General features: G+C 39.8%; 1 long non-coding RNA gene across 2 annotated transcripts; it reads left to right on the forward strand.

Moving 5' to 3' along the window:
• Positions 1–738: 738 nt before the first annotated feature.
• Positions 739–15018, forward strand: LOC112843610 (uncharacterized). 2 transcript variants are annotated; one of them, XR_003216075.1, is made up of 3 exons: positions 739–808; positions 14301–14352; positions 14430–15018. It is a non-coding gene; the product is annotated as an uncharacterized LOC112843610 (long non-coding RNA). The 2 variants fall into 2 exon arrangements; XR_003216074.1 differs by lacking the exon at positions 739–808 and adding an exon at positions 12580–13466.
• The last annotated feature ends 288 nt before the right edge of the window (positions 15019–15306 follow it).

A 15306-nucleotide genomic window follows, 5' to 3' on the forward strand; every position in this document is an offset into this window, starting at 1 on the left:
TGTCCATGCACAGCCACGCACACAAACATGCATGACTGGTAGAGAAAGATAGAGTACAATGGGCAGGAAAGAAAGATGGCAGGTCTGCACCTGGAGGACAGGGGGAGACCATAACAAGAGAGTCCTACAGAGGGACAATTATTAGTGGAGCACTCCACCAATGAGGCCTTTATGGTAGAGAGGATTTATGCAAGCCAAAGGTCACCGTGCGCCGTGTGAAGCAAAGAGTTGAGAAAACACAGTGGCTTTAGGAAAAGTTCTGGAGGAGCCCAGTCCGAACTGAACCCCAAACAATATCTCTGGAAATACCCAAAAAAGGCTCTGCGCCAATAATCCACACACAACCAGGTCGAGCTTGAATGATTCTGCCAAAAAGAACGGGGAAACTTCCAAAAGAAAGGTGTGCCAAGCTTGTAGGATCATTCCCAAGAAAACACAAGGCTCTCATTTCTGCCAAAGGTTAGTGAGGGGTCTGAATAGGTATGCAAATCGGACGTTTCAGTCTTTCATTGTTAATATATTCATGGAAAAAAGGAAGAAATGAATTATGTCCATTTTACTATGAATGAAAACAGGTTTGAACAGTGGGTGGGTGGAGCTTCAGTACCTGCAGTTAAAGCTAAAGACTTGAGATGAGTGCTAGATTATGTAAGGTAGTGACTTGAAAAGATCACCGGGTGTCGCTGTTGAGCTGGGTATACCCTGTAAATTTGAACAATTTGGGGCAATTGTCCCCTACAGGACACTGTAGTTTCTTGTTTGCGCGGGCGCCATCTTGGCTTAGTTTTTACGGTGATTTCTTTGCAAGGTGAGCACCACCACTGCATGTTTTTAAAAAAAATGAAGTATTATACTTTGTAAAATAGTGATTGTCCAGTCAAACTATGTAGATAATGAATTTATTGAGATTATGAGTTCATGTACTGTCTGATGAGAGTGTGAGGAGTTTGTATTCATGTTTTATTTGGAAATATCTGCCACGTAAGTTCCCGTGTGTTAGCAGAGCACTCATTCATGCAAAGTAGTGGAAGATGGAGCATTAGCTGTTCAGCTCGACTTGCTAGCAGTTTTTTATGTTGGTTTTGCCTCATATGTATACCTTGGCCCAGGGATTTTTTGTAAAAGTGCCTTAATTACATGATTATTTTTATGCAGTTTGGTTTTTCATTTGCACTTCAGTATATTTTAACATTTAAGGAAAGTGTTTACTGTGATTGCTTTGCGCTGTTTATTTGTGCCTGCGGTCCGAGCCACAAATTGAACGCCAATCTCACACCTAAGAATTCTTCTTACAGGGATTACCTGCTCATATAACATCCTTATTATTTGAAATGTTAATTACGACCATCCTTAATTGTCAGAATACATTTGATGGAAAATGAGAAAAAAAACAAAACAGGTCCCCTTTAAAGGTAGAACATTTGTTTTAGATCAGGAAATAGCTGATCAAAGCTAACCTAAGAGATGTACAGAGGTCTAATGTGTCACAGCCCACGTGCAAACAGACTCACATGCACACACACACACACGCGTGCAGGCACACAGCATGAAGAACAGTCAGACAGAGACGCACACATAGAGGCAGTCACACAAATTCATATTTGCACTCTGGAAAAGCAGTGATAATGACAAGCTCTAAAGAGGCGTGTAAATGTTATTCGAGTTCGCTCCGTGTGGGTTCTTATTTTTAGGTGTGCTCCCCATATTTGTGTGTTCATGCTTTTGTGTGTTTCTTAAGTGTTTGCGATTTTGTGTTTGTGAATGTGCAATGATGTGTGTCGTGTACTCAAGCCAGGAGTGTATTGTTGTCACCTCGGGCCCACTAATATCATTTATACGGTTTTCACGCTAACACACACACACACACACACACACACACACACACACTTGAGCGTATGCCCACACACAGTTGTAGCAGGTGTCTGCCTTGTCAAGAGAGCAAAGCAAGAAACATGCCTGTGTGGATGTGTGTTTGTCTACACGCTCAGGTGTGTGTCGGTTGATAAAGTTTATCAGCCCAGGGCACGTTGCTGGTGGGAACCAGTGTTGTGAAGGGAAAAGGCCATGCAGACAAAATGGGTTTGTGCATGTGAGAGTCAGCATGTGTGTGTTTGTGTGTCTGTGGGGAGGAGGATGGCAAACATAAGCACTGCTGATGACCCTTTTCTCATCTCAGAAACACACACACACACACACACACACACACACACACACACACACACACGGGCACAGGCACAGCAGAAGATTTAAATCCATTTTGAAGAGAAAAAGCTATCAGCATATTTATAAGTTGATATTTCAAAAACACCAATAACTGCAGCACCCAAAACACCATTTTTTTGTAAGTGAAGGCATTGAAATAGATCTCAGTGAAAGAGTCTGAGCTGGAGTCTGTACTAAGAAGAAAGTGCAAAATAACCAGGATATCTTTTTGTAATTTGGATTCTCTAAACCGAAAAAACCCCCACAATCCCGCTAAGCAAACACTCCAATGAGACCGGCAGCCATAATCCTGCGTCTGCTGTTAGCACATCTTTTTAGATGTATATTTTATTTTCTTACACTGTCTTAAGAAGACATTTTTAACAACAACACGATGAATGTGCTAAGATACATTTTGGCCTTTCACTAATATTTGAAGAAAGATAATTGATGCGATCGACACTGGCTATAGTCCATGGCACGGTCTGGTGCTTTTTTTCCACTTTGGCAGAATTAGATTTCATGTATTCTGTGTAAGCAAGTAAACACGTAGCTTAGAAATAAGATGATGAGAATAAATTTACATTTTTTGGACTTTTGACAGTAGAAATCAAACTACCCTAAGATGTTAAGATTCTGCCAAGACTCAGTTAGAAGTAGCAGATGTAAGAATAACATGGGTACTATGAATTTAGAGCTTTTAAAAGATGGTGTTAGCATTTGATGATCAGTCACAAACATGCAACAGCCAAAGAACAAAAGCTCGCCAAAAACGCAGACTGTTAATATAAGTTAATAGTGTCTAATAATATCAATGTGCATCCCTAAATCCATGAGATACTATTAATAAATAGATGCATTCAGTTTGGTCATTTTCTTTAAGATGTAACCCCAGTAGTGTAAGGTCACAATCAATGACCTGCAATGGTTCTTGCCATCATTTTTAGGATTTTGTCTCTGCATTAAGGTTCATGGAACAATAAAAAAGCCTTTAAAATGTTGTGCCAGTGGGGAAAATGCTGAGAATTCAGTTCTGATCCTCTATGTTAAGGAAATCCAAAGGTGGCTTTAGATCACATTTTGAGCTGTTGTCTTGTATAATAAGTCAAAATGGCAAAAGCTGTTAGAAGTTATCCATTTTGAGGAAACTGAACACCCAGCGTTTAACCTAAAATCCTGGCTGTACAGGCTCCTTAGCAAGTCTCTAATAAAAACAATGACAGTAGAGCTGTTTTCAAAATGTCCATAATGAGGTCAGGACTGCTCTTTCTCACATGCAGCCCTCAAAAGCTTCCAGTTTGCTTCAGACATGACAGTTTGGTTAATCCTCAGTCAAACTGGTCAGCAACCTCCTGGTGAGTATTTCCTGACTGTTTGGTGGGCGGTTGCTTGCAGTTTCTAGATGAAGTTAGTTAAAAGGAAGTATGTGGGGCTTCACCAAATTCTAGTAATTACTTTGGTCAAGAGCAGATTGTGGGCGGTCCATAGTTTGCATGAAAGACACAGACTTGTCTGCAACGACTCTCGGACAAATCTGAGAGTTGCATCTGTTGTAAAAAACTGTGCCAAACAAAAATATGCTGATTGGTCTGTGGTGGGAAATATGGAAGAGGCTGAACGTTGTAAAGATAAAAGCTTTTTGTTTATTTTTTGTTTAAATAAATGCCATTGAATTTTCACGTTTAACCTCAGAAGAGTATTCCATTTTGGTAAACAATAAACTTCAAGTTGTCAGAACTGTTATAAAGTAAACAACAACCAGTGTTGAATAATGTGACTGGGAGCTTAGGAGAGAAAACTGCCTGTCCAGAATGTGCAGGAGGCAGCACAAAAGACGCACACTCACTCACTGTTAATGAACTTATCTTTATTCTCACATGTGTGCTGTTGGACATCACACAGACTCTTTTAATAGGGAGCTGACCCTAAAGAGCCAATGCCCTAAAGATCGTGGAGTGTTTGACCTTGGAGCATATTTGCATTCTAAATGCACCTCCGTCATGTAATATTTAAAAAAGTTCATGGCTGCTGCACAAAACGGTGCAAAAATGGCTGTGAATATGTGTTCAAGTGTCCTTGAAATGTGTTACAAAATCTTAAAAGCTAAGAAGTAAAAACATATTGTTGTTGATATTTAGTGTTTTGTCACAGGACTGTGCAAGCAGCTATTAAAATGAGGTATCAGTGGAGTATTTCCTTAGTGCAAACTTACTTTACTGTAAAATGAACTCAAATTGTTAATTTGACTGTTAAATAAAGTATTACCCTGGCATTTGAAGTTAATAACATTTCTGGGATTAACTTCCAGAATAGGGATCCTATTAGAAATTCTAAAGTGGGCATTTGGATTTATTGAAAATGCAGACCGAAGCTTGTGACATTTCCTGGTGTCATAGTTGAAAAATGATGCCAAATGTCCCGAAACAATCACTGAAAACAATAGGCAGATAAATACTGAGATAATGATAAATAAACCAGACAATCTGAAGTTTAATAATCTGGAAAAGACTGATGATGACAGGCCTTCCAACACATCATGTGCATCCTACATCGTTTGTGAAGTGTGTTCAGTTTCACAGAATTCTCACTTATTTAAGCTGTACTGATCCAATAAGTATGAGTAAATAACAGAATAATGTCAGCACGATGCAGTGAAATTAAGAAACCATCTTGCTTTACAAGCACTTATCTTATGTCTGCTTTAAAAATCATGTCAGTACATTGTTTCCACTTTTTAAGTTCATTTTTCCAGATGATTTCACTACATTAGGTATTTGAATTCTCTTAATTTACATGAGGGAAAGAGAGAATTATTACCCCTAGTAGTAATTAAATGCAGATTTAAGACCTTCAGGAGTTTAATATTTGTTTGTTAGGCTTGTGGAAGCCTGATGAGCAGGAAAGTGAAATCCACAGTGGTTTAAACATTTGGACTTGTTTGTAAAATTTGTGGAGAAATAAGCGAGCAACACTCTTTGCCCTCACAGCTGCTACTAAAGTGCCTCTGGGCCAAGCACTCGACCTTCAAGCGCTCCAGTTGCTCAGCGGCTAAAAGAGCATGACTAGACTGGGCAGTTCCCAAAGTCACAGTAAACCTTCGAAAATGCTCAATCACTGGGAAAAACGAGGCTTGGGGTCAGCAGTTGTTTTTTTGTTTTTTTTAGGGAATGTATGCTTTAAGCAGCCTAATTAAATACTGTCTCTAAGCAGCACCGGACACTGGGAGGAATAATCAGAAGATGAAATTTTAAACACTAAAATGCATCAGCAATGAGCGGGCAGGTTTTTTTTTTAATTTTAAAAGGGGGAGTGTTGAATGCTTTTAAGCTGAATGCTGCACAAAAAATAAAAAATAAGAATAAAGATAATGAAATATAATGAAATAGATAAATAAATCACCACCCACAAACATTAGGTTGCGCTTGCATTTTAAAATGCGTTCACTAAACTGCACGCAGGTCTTTTGCTTCTCTCCTCTGTTCTCTGTTTCATCATGCTTGTTTCCCCCTCCAGAAACAGAGAACAGGAAAGAAACGGGGAGTAAATTAGTTGAGCTGAAGTTCAACAAGAGTACATAATCCATCCATCCATTCATGCATCCATCCATCCATGCATGGACTCCGTTGCGGTTGTGTTCTGCACGTTCTTCTCCCCAGTGTTTTCCATTTCGTCTTATGGGAATTTAACGGGCTCCCAAGCTGTCTGAGATACAAAGTACATTCTCACCAGTGAGTTCTGGGTCTAGCCTCAGATCTCCTTCTAGTGCTACACGCCCGGAAAATGTCCAAAGGAAGTTATCTAGGAACCACTAAATGCAGTTCTGCTCCAAGCTCCCTCTGGATTTCAGAACTCCGATCTTTCAGGCTGAGCCGAGCGAACCTGAGGAATACGCTCTACCTGAGGAAACTCATTTCCTCAGGTAGAGCGTATTGACTGGTAAATTGAAAGCCTCCAGTTTCCTCACCGAAATAATCAGCTACAGCACATTTAGTGCTGATGTTGCCTCCCCACCTGCTCATCTCCAATCCATTTTACAATCACTCATGATCAAGATCCCAAGATACTTCAACACAATTAAGTTAAGTAAATAAAATAATTTAAAAGTCTTATGTTTTTAAAAAGGATATTCTTATTTGTCTACCTTGGCTAAATGCCTGCGTTTTAATATGAGGGACTAACATGCTTTCTTAAAGACACTAATGTTCCTATATTTTATATAGGAAATAGGTACTTGCTGCTATACTGTTGTTAAAAATCTCAGCATTCTGCCTTGCAGAGCCTGTTCGTCCCTGCCTAACCTTCCTATCTTTGGTTATTTTAAAACATCCTTTTCTTACTCATTCATCTTACATCTTCATTCTTTACACAGCTTTTTTATTGTCAAAGAGGAATGAATCACCGACAAGTGGTCAGTGATTCGGGTAATTTGAAACCTAAAAGTGGCGTTTTCCTCTGGCTCCAGCTTCTCAAAAGGCAGGATTTTGTGTTTGTGGTTTTTAATAATAGTAAATAGATATGCTCTGCTCCACTGGAGTCAAAATGGATCTGAGTATGATCTACATGATATACTGTTTCCTCATCAGTGTAATTATGAAATCCAGTGTTTCATTGACCACTTTTGTCTTTTTTAGTGTCACTCCAAAGACCTCGTGTTATAAAAACAATACATCACTGATATGAAGCTTAGGAATGATAGAAGAGGAGTATCACATTAATACTTAGTATCACGACATAGCCTAAGCTGAGGCATCAAGACTGATCATCATATGAATGCCTAATGGCAAAGGGAATATCGGGACTGCTAGTCAGATAAAACAAGTGCAGATCATGGGCATTTTAATGAGAAATTTTCACAGCTTTCAAAATTACCATAACTATTTATTATGAAGTGCATATCATGGAGTCGGTGCTTCAAGTGCTTTTTTTAGTCCCTGGTGATGCTCTCCTAGACCTTCACTACACACACCTCCTTCTCCCTTTAGTCTGTTGTTAACAAATGGAGCGCAATATGCAGCTTTTGAATATTCCACCTCTTCTCCCAAGTCCACTGAGTTTGATGCCTTTTTTCCTGAATCTGAGCCCATGTTTGCACCATTGGTGACCATAAACGCTCGAGTCATAACAACACCACCACACTTGACAGATGAGGTTGTATTTTGGGTCATGAACATTTTCTTTTTCTTTCTTTCTTTTTTTTTCTTTAATCCCCGAGGCTGACTTTTATTTATAAGTCCACTGAACTTTCTTCCAAAACTCTACTGGTTTGTTTTGGGTGTTTTTGCGGACTGCAAACTGGTTTGTGTTTTTCAGTCTTTTTGGGTCTTGTGGTGATCCTCTGAAGTTACGGCTGTGAAGTCTGGAAATATGTACGCTTACATCCCGGAGAACGTTCCTGACTTAAACGGCTTTTCTTCACCATGCAAATGATTTTCCGCTCATCCACAGGAGCCAGCGCATGTGCCAGCACACGGATGCTTTCTTGGAATGAACTCAACTACTGATTTTGACAACCCATCTGCCTTTCATATCTCTCTAATGTATTTATGCTATTTATTTTTTGACCTTATTATGTTTTTCCACTGGCATAGCCACCTCTTTACTTCCTATATTGACAAATAACTCAATCTCACTCCAAATGACCGCTCTCAAATCTGGGCACACAGCTGCACAGGAAATATTTTAATCTAATGGATGTCCAATGAGGCCAAAGGTAAAAGGTAAAAAAGCATTTGCCCTTCATGATCTCTAGAGGAAATGGTTGGCTGTGTCTATTTGTTTGCCCTACGACAGACAGGTGTCCTGTCCCTACCTCTTGCCCTAGGTTTGGATCGTCCCAGAATTGGATAAGAAGGAAAACAGATGGATGAATGATCCGTAGGCAAAATCAATGATTCATCATAGACAGCTGACTAATCTATTTAGCAAATCTGTGATGTTGGAAAATCACACAAAAATGATATTTAACTGCAATAAAAAGGATCCTGATAAAGTGTGCACTATTGAATGCACAAATTAATATAGCATAAACAGTCTAAGCTCAGTAGACTGTATATGACACTTCTTTAGAGGTCTTATTTAATACACCTTGATGTTAATGTTGCAAATTATTGTCCCATCGGATTAGAATTGAAGATAAAGCAAGGCTTCGGTTCAGGATGTGGCTACGTTGTAACTGACAAGTTTCAAAAAGTCGCAGCTCAAGGATTTAAAACATGAGCTCACCAAACATGTGGGTGATGTCATAGCACCCACGTCCGACTTTTTTATACAGTCTAGGCTCTGCTCACTGCTGCAGTACCATGCAATGACAATGTAACTTTGGTTAAAAAAAAGAAAAGAAAAGGAAAGGAAAAAATGGGGCTGATTAAATGTCGTTGTGATGGATCACCCGTCTTAAGCAGGTTTCAAGTATTTGCAGATTGATCTGCATAGCGCATTGAAATGAATGCTTGCTTTTCTTAGTTACAGGCACAACGTCTGAAAGAATAACACCCACACGGGGTCTGAATGCAGCTCGTGATGTTTATCACATGCGATTCTGTGTGTTTCTCCACCACTGAACACAGCGAACGCTGCTTTGCATTAATAAGCAACATCGGCGCACGCACTAGATGGCACTGTTGCCATATCTTACTTTACACACAAAAACACACACAGGCACACACGCACAAATAGACAGAGATTGGCAAACACAATGCAACCGAAGGCTCAAGAGAAGGAAAGACGTTTTCTGCCGCTCTCTCTCTTTCTCTCTTTCTGTTTGACACACATACATACATTTTCTTTTTCCTTTGGCTGTTTTCTCCCTCCTTCTTTCACACACTCATTACCTCTGTCTATTCATCCAGTGTAATGTGCCGTTATTACAAAAGCAGATACCCCATAAGACATGAGCCACTGTTACTGTAGCCTACAGTAGGCATGCACTCTTGTGCAGTCCATGAAATTGTGACATGGTGTAGCGTGTCATCACGTCATCTGGCAGCCTTCATAGCTCTGCTTCAGAGTCATCCGTGTATCAGGTGCACTTGCTCACACTTTCAGATAACATGCATGCAACTGCAGTCTACTGTCAGCTTCTCTGGATTATTATTATTTATTTATTTATTTTTGTTATGAAGTGCTTTGCTGAAGAGCACTTCAGGAAAGTGAATTACCTCTCAGTCACTACTCACACAGTGTATTCTGCCTGTGGGGATTTAAAGTGTTGCCTGTCTGGTCACCAAATCACTTCTCCGCCTTTGAAGAGGCTGCTGTCGAAGGACGCCCAATCAGATATGCACAGTTTGTGTGAATTTGCTGTCGCCCTCACTGTGTCACAGAACGCACTTCACCCAGTCTCAGTGAAGTGTGTGTCAGAGAGGGAGATAAGAGTGATGAGAGCTTGAACCATGACTCAAACTCAGTTAACACCAAGAAATAATGATCATCTCTGTACTTGGTTACCAAATCAGTCTCACACAAAGGGAATATACAAATACTGCACCAGCTAAAATCTGCCCTCACCAGAAAAATGACAGCGCTGGCTGTTTGTTCACATGCTTTAAATGAGCTGTGTTTACACTTCACTGTCAAATGGCCTCTTGTGGTGGTACCACAAATGACTTCACCCCCCTCTGAGAGGCAAATATGATGTTGTGGTGTCAAAACCTATATGGTTGGTGGGTGGATGTGAGCGTCTAGAAGCAATCAGTTGGTCAGTGATGACCAACTGAATGTGTGATATTGTTAGAGGGGGTCTTGCCACAAACACAGTACATCACTCATGTGATGTAACAACAATTAGAATTACATAATAACACATACAAGAAAAAAGTCTGCCAGTAAATCACTGGTTTCATCTTCTAAATTATGAAGTTTGACTTCTTTTTTCCCCCTTGATTGATGGTACTCTAAATGTAATATCAAGAAGGCCCTGCCAAAAATGTTGACAGAATAACGTAGGAGCAGTCAAAGAGAGAGAGGAGATGGAAAGGGTGAGCGAGGATGACATCACCAGCAAAGGCTCTTAGGTGGGATTTTGTCTCTGTCTCCAGCTGACTGTCTTTACAAAATTTAAGCATAAAAAGGGAATCTATGGGCAGGTGTGTCTGTTAGAAAATGAACTGTGGAAAATGAAAACATCACGTGTTTTCTGTGTACTACAATATTCACACTCACTGTTCACATCATTTGATAAGGCTGTTCAACTGCATTTTGGCATGTAGACATGGTCTCAGTTCAAACTGAGCATAAGAATCGGGGAAGAAAGGTGATTTAAGTGACTTTGAAAGTAGCATTGTTGTAGGTGCCAGAAAAGCTGGACTGAGTATTTCAGAAACTGCTGATCTACTGGGATTTCCCCAAACAACTTTCTCTAGAGTTTACAGAGAATGGTCTGAAAAAGAGAAGCTATCCATTGAGTAGCAGGTCTCTAGGTGAAAATACCTTTTTAGGTGCTTTGAAGTGATAGAGAGACAACAATAACTCAAATAACCACTCCTTCCAACCAAGGACTGCAGAAGAGCGTCTCTGAAAGCACAACACATTGACCAAAAGCAGATGGGCTACAGCAGCAGAATGCTACAGTGGATGCTGCTACTGTCAGCAGTAGGAAACTGAGGCTATAGTTCACACAGACCAAAACTGGACAACAGAAGAATGGAAAAATGTGATCTGACGAATCTGCTGCAACATTTGGATGGTAGGATGAGAATTTGGCATTAATAACATGAAAGCATGGATCCATCCTGCCTTATATTAACAATTCAAGCTGCTGCTGCTGGTGTAATGGTGTGGGAGCCATTTTCCTGGCACACTGTGCCCCCCTTAATACCAACTGAGCATCATTTAAATGCCACAGCCTCCCTGAGTGTTGTTGCTGACTATGCCCATGCTTTAACGTGTACTTCGTATCATCCTCCAATCACAACGCTCAAATCATCTCCAACATGACAAGCTTGCTGTACTCTTATGGCTTCCACAGTCACAAGATCTCATCAATACAGCACTTTTGGGATGTGCAACCCAGTACTAGCAATGAGTCATTAACAAAGTTGCTGGGTACATAAAACTAAAATACATCTCAAGTTATGTACACCTAATTAAAACTAATGCAAATGATAACGTTTCTTACCTTTTTATTTGTTTGATTTAATTTATATATTTAGTGCTGGTTAAAATATAACTGTAGTCTCAAGTTATTTTACATTCTTGGGTCAAAATTGTATAATACAGCAAGAACCCTTACACTTAGTTGATCACCTATCAGTAAGCACTGGGCAAAGATGGAGATACAGCAGCATAACTAAGTAATCGTTCACAAGATCCAGCCATAACTGTGAGGGTAGACTAAGTATTAGAAACACATTGCAATATAATGAATTTAATTAATAAAGTGTAGCCAAAAACGAGTGAAATGATCACCAATCTAAAAGAGAGAAAAGTATATGTATAAATAACTTTAGGGAGGGTGGGATTTATTGCAGGATTGCTGCATTACACTTAATTAGTTTTAGTCAGGTGCTAATAAACCATAAACTAAGCTCACACAGCTGGGGAGGACACACCAATGACAGTGTCAAATTTAAATCAGCAAAACATTTTGCAGTTTTGCAGACAGCTCACTATTAATCAAGAAACCTTCGAGTTTGACCTTTGTTCATCATCAGTGCACCGAAGGAGTGCCAGCTCCCCCCCCCCTTCCCGAAACAGAACAGCAAAACAAATTTGCTCTTTTGTGCTGCTGACAGTTACAACACTGTGATGTTTGCCAAGAAACTTGCATCGGTTCAATAAAAGCAAACAGTAAATTACAAACTCGTGAGCACGCTCAAGAAAACTTTCCAAATCAACCAGACAGCATTTTGCCGGTTTAAGTGAAGAAGCGAGTAAGGACAGTCTGACTGACTGCTTACTTAACAGGACACAAAACGGCTGCAGAGCTTGGTCATAGATGCTGATGGCTGAAAACTGAGCCATCACATCTGATTTGAAAAAGGCTGCTCGTTGGCTCCGCGCTCTGACAGTAGCCAATACTACTGTTGCTGATAGTGCTCCCTCAGGAAGTGTACCTGATTGCCGTATATCCTGTTACACCATATGTCTTCCCAAAGGAATGGTGTCTGAGCGAATAAACATATCAACTCATGTGATTAGACAACACCAGCAATAAAATACGCTTATACACACATATAAGTACTTATTTCTTTATATTTCTATTTGACTGCACTTTTTAAGAGGAAATGAATCACAGTCTGTGACATTTTCCTTTTATTTCACCCTAAATTTCTTTTTTAGGTCAAAATGTAAAAAACCAAAACATGATCCCACCCTTCTGATGTCTAATGCATCCATACATTAATTCATGTTTTTCCACTTTTTTCTTTTGATTGTGCTATATTTATTAAGTAAAACTTATAAAATATCTAAACCCAATCAAAAACTTTTTTTTTCCTCCTCAGGTTTTAATATTTCAACAATAACAGTCACAGCCCCCGCTGTTTGACCATCTGGAGTACTGCAAGTCAGGGATTCTTTAGCTTTTCATGCCGAGATCCAAATCAGCAGTCTCTTCAGGAGTCAGACTACTTTCCTTCCAACTCCTTGTACTGTAGCCCAGTGCAAAACCTTACTAACGACAAGGCCTAAAAAATACAGCATTTGTCATGCTCTCTGTGCTCACTTCCTTCACACAGATCAGTTTACCTGAGAAGAGAAAAAAAGAAGACAAATTTAAGGTGAAATTAAAGGTGTGCCACTCCCCGTGGTGCCATCTAGATTAGTCAAACTAGGTCACCAGTGTTTAACATTTCATCACCATGAGAAAATCTGCATTCAGGGAGCCCATCCTGATTTTCTCAATTTAACACTCAGGTGCTGAATCTGGGCCATTCGAAATTAAACTCAGACAATTCCTATGATTTCTGGGTTGCTGCTGAACAAATGAAGTCATATAATTTGCACACAACCAGCAGAGAGTTGTAGACACACACACAAACAAAGTGTGTGCACCTATTTCAGCAGGTTTCACGGTTTCTTCTGGTAGAGCAGTACAGCAGAAAGATGGGCAGATGGCAGAGAGAAGTAGAGGATTGAAAGGGAGGAAGGCAACGTGTGTTTCAGTATGTCAACACATAGATATTTCCTCTGGACCACACTGTCCCTCTTCATGTCTCACCCGAGTGTCCGGGGAGTGGGTGGCAGGCCTGTTTAGCCTTCAGAAAATGAGCTTTGGCAGTGCTGGTTGGCATCGTGAATGGGGAACACACTGGAGCGATTTACTTGTGAGTAAATTCATATTTAATATGAGTCCAGACTGCTTTTCTATCAGTTAAATCATTGTTGTATACTCTATTTCATTGTTACAGACAGAGAGAGAGAGACAGGGCTGTTTAAACAAATGTGTTTTGTCAGTTTTTTCACAAACTTACTGGGATCCAGTGTGATGTTTAGGGTCGAAGCGTTGCTGATGGGTAGTTAGATCACGGAAGGTTTCAAATTTCAGGCAGCTTGTCTCTGTGCTGTGATGCGCTGGGGCCAGCAACGTTGTGGGTGGCGAGCTTGACTCTGATGGTGTTGTCAAAAAGAAGGATGCTGTCCAAGTCACGGACAATATTGGACAATCCTTCACACCCTCTCCATGACGTGCTGGACAGTAACAAGAGCACGTTCCGTAAAAGACTAATTCGACCATGAGGAATCGCAGGACATCACAGAAAACCGGACACACTCCTACCTGAGGCCGCCAAACTCTACATCTTCTCTCTACAACATGACAACTAAATTATTTTCACTTTGCATTATTTGTGCATGTTGTATCTAATGTTGTTTAATGTTTAACTTTGGGCCATTTATTTTAACATACAAATTAATATTTTTAAAATGCGTATTTCATATTTTTATATATTTCACAGTTTTATGACACTTTTTCAGATTTAGAGTTGAAGTGAGAACCTGTAACGAAGCAATTTACCCTGGAATTAAATAAAGTATTATCGTCATAGATTTAGACCTGCACCAGCATTTGTGGAAATACAACACACACATAGTGTTTGTGATAACTGGCAATGAGTCTTTCACATCGCTGTGGACGAATTTTGTTCCACTCTTCTCTGCAGAAGTGTCATAATTCAGCCACATCTGAAGGTTTTCAAGCATGATCGGCTTAAGGTAATACCAAAGCATCTCATTTAGATTTGAGTCCAGACTTTGACTAGATCACTTTAAATCTTTTTTTTTTTGTTTAGGCAGGGGTGGACTTCTGGTGTTGACTTGATTATTGTCCTGCTTCATACCCGTGGGTGTTTCAGCTTCAGGATATGAACTAATGGCTCCTTCAGGATTTTCTGGTACAGAGCAGAATTCATGGTTCCATCAATTACAGCAAGATGTCCCGAAACCTCAACACAGCCCCAGACCATCACACTACCGCCATCATGTTGGACTGTTGGTTTAATGCTGAAGCTGTGTTAGTTTTTTGCCAAAAAGTTCCGCTTATGTCTCGTCAGTTTACAAAATATTTTTTCTAGAAGTCTTGGGAATCTTCAAGATGCCTTTTTAGCAAATGTGAGACAAACCTGTTCTTTTTGGTCAGCTGTCATTTTTGCCTTGGGACTCTCCCATGGATGCCGTTTTTGACCAGTGTCTTTCTTATCAGTCTCTTATCATGTCATCATAAAAACTGACTTTAACTGAGAGCAATTCAATTCAAATCACAAATACCTTTGTAACCCTTTCCAGACTGATAGAGGTCACTGACTTTGTCTCTCAGCTAAACTTCTTCTTAAAAACATTTCCCTTTAGAATTTCGTTCTGCATGTACGCAAAATAAAGGGCATTGACCTCTATTGTCATTGTTATGATTACTGATACTACTGCATGGTCCGTTTGAAAGATCATGATTTTGTTACCAATCATCCTTTAGTTCTTAGTGTAAAGTAGTGTATAGTGCATGACTTTTTGTATTGAATTTTCTCTTGTTCTCATAATTAGGATCACCTCGGTGGGTTTCAAAGGGACAGATACTGATGTTTTCTTTATATTCTGGTCACTGGCAGATTGAAGTTAATTGTAACTGTGGATTCAGTTGACATGTATAATTTATAGGGATCCTTTGGAAGGAAT

The sequence above is a fragment of the Oreochromis niloticus genome, linkage group LG22 (assembly GCF_001858045.2).
Source record: "Oreochromis niloticus isolate F11D_XX linkage group LG22, O_niloticus_UMD_NMBU, whole genome shotgun sequence".
NCBI lineage: Eukaryota > Metazoa > Chordata > Actinopteri > Cichliformes > Cichlidae > Oreochromis > Oreochromis niloticus.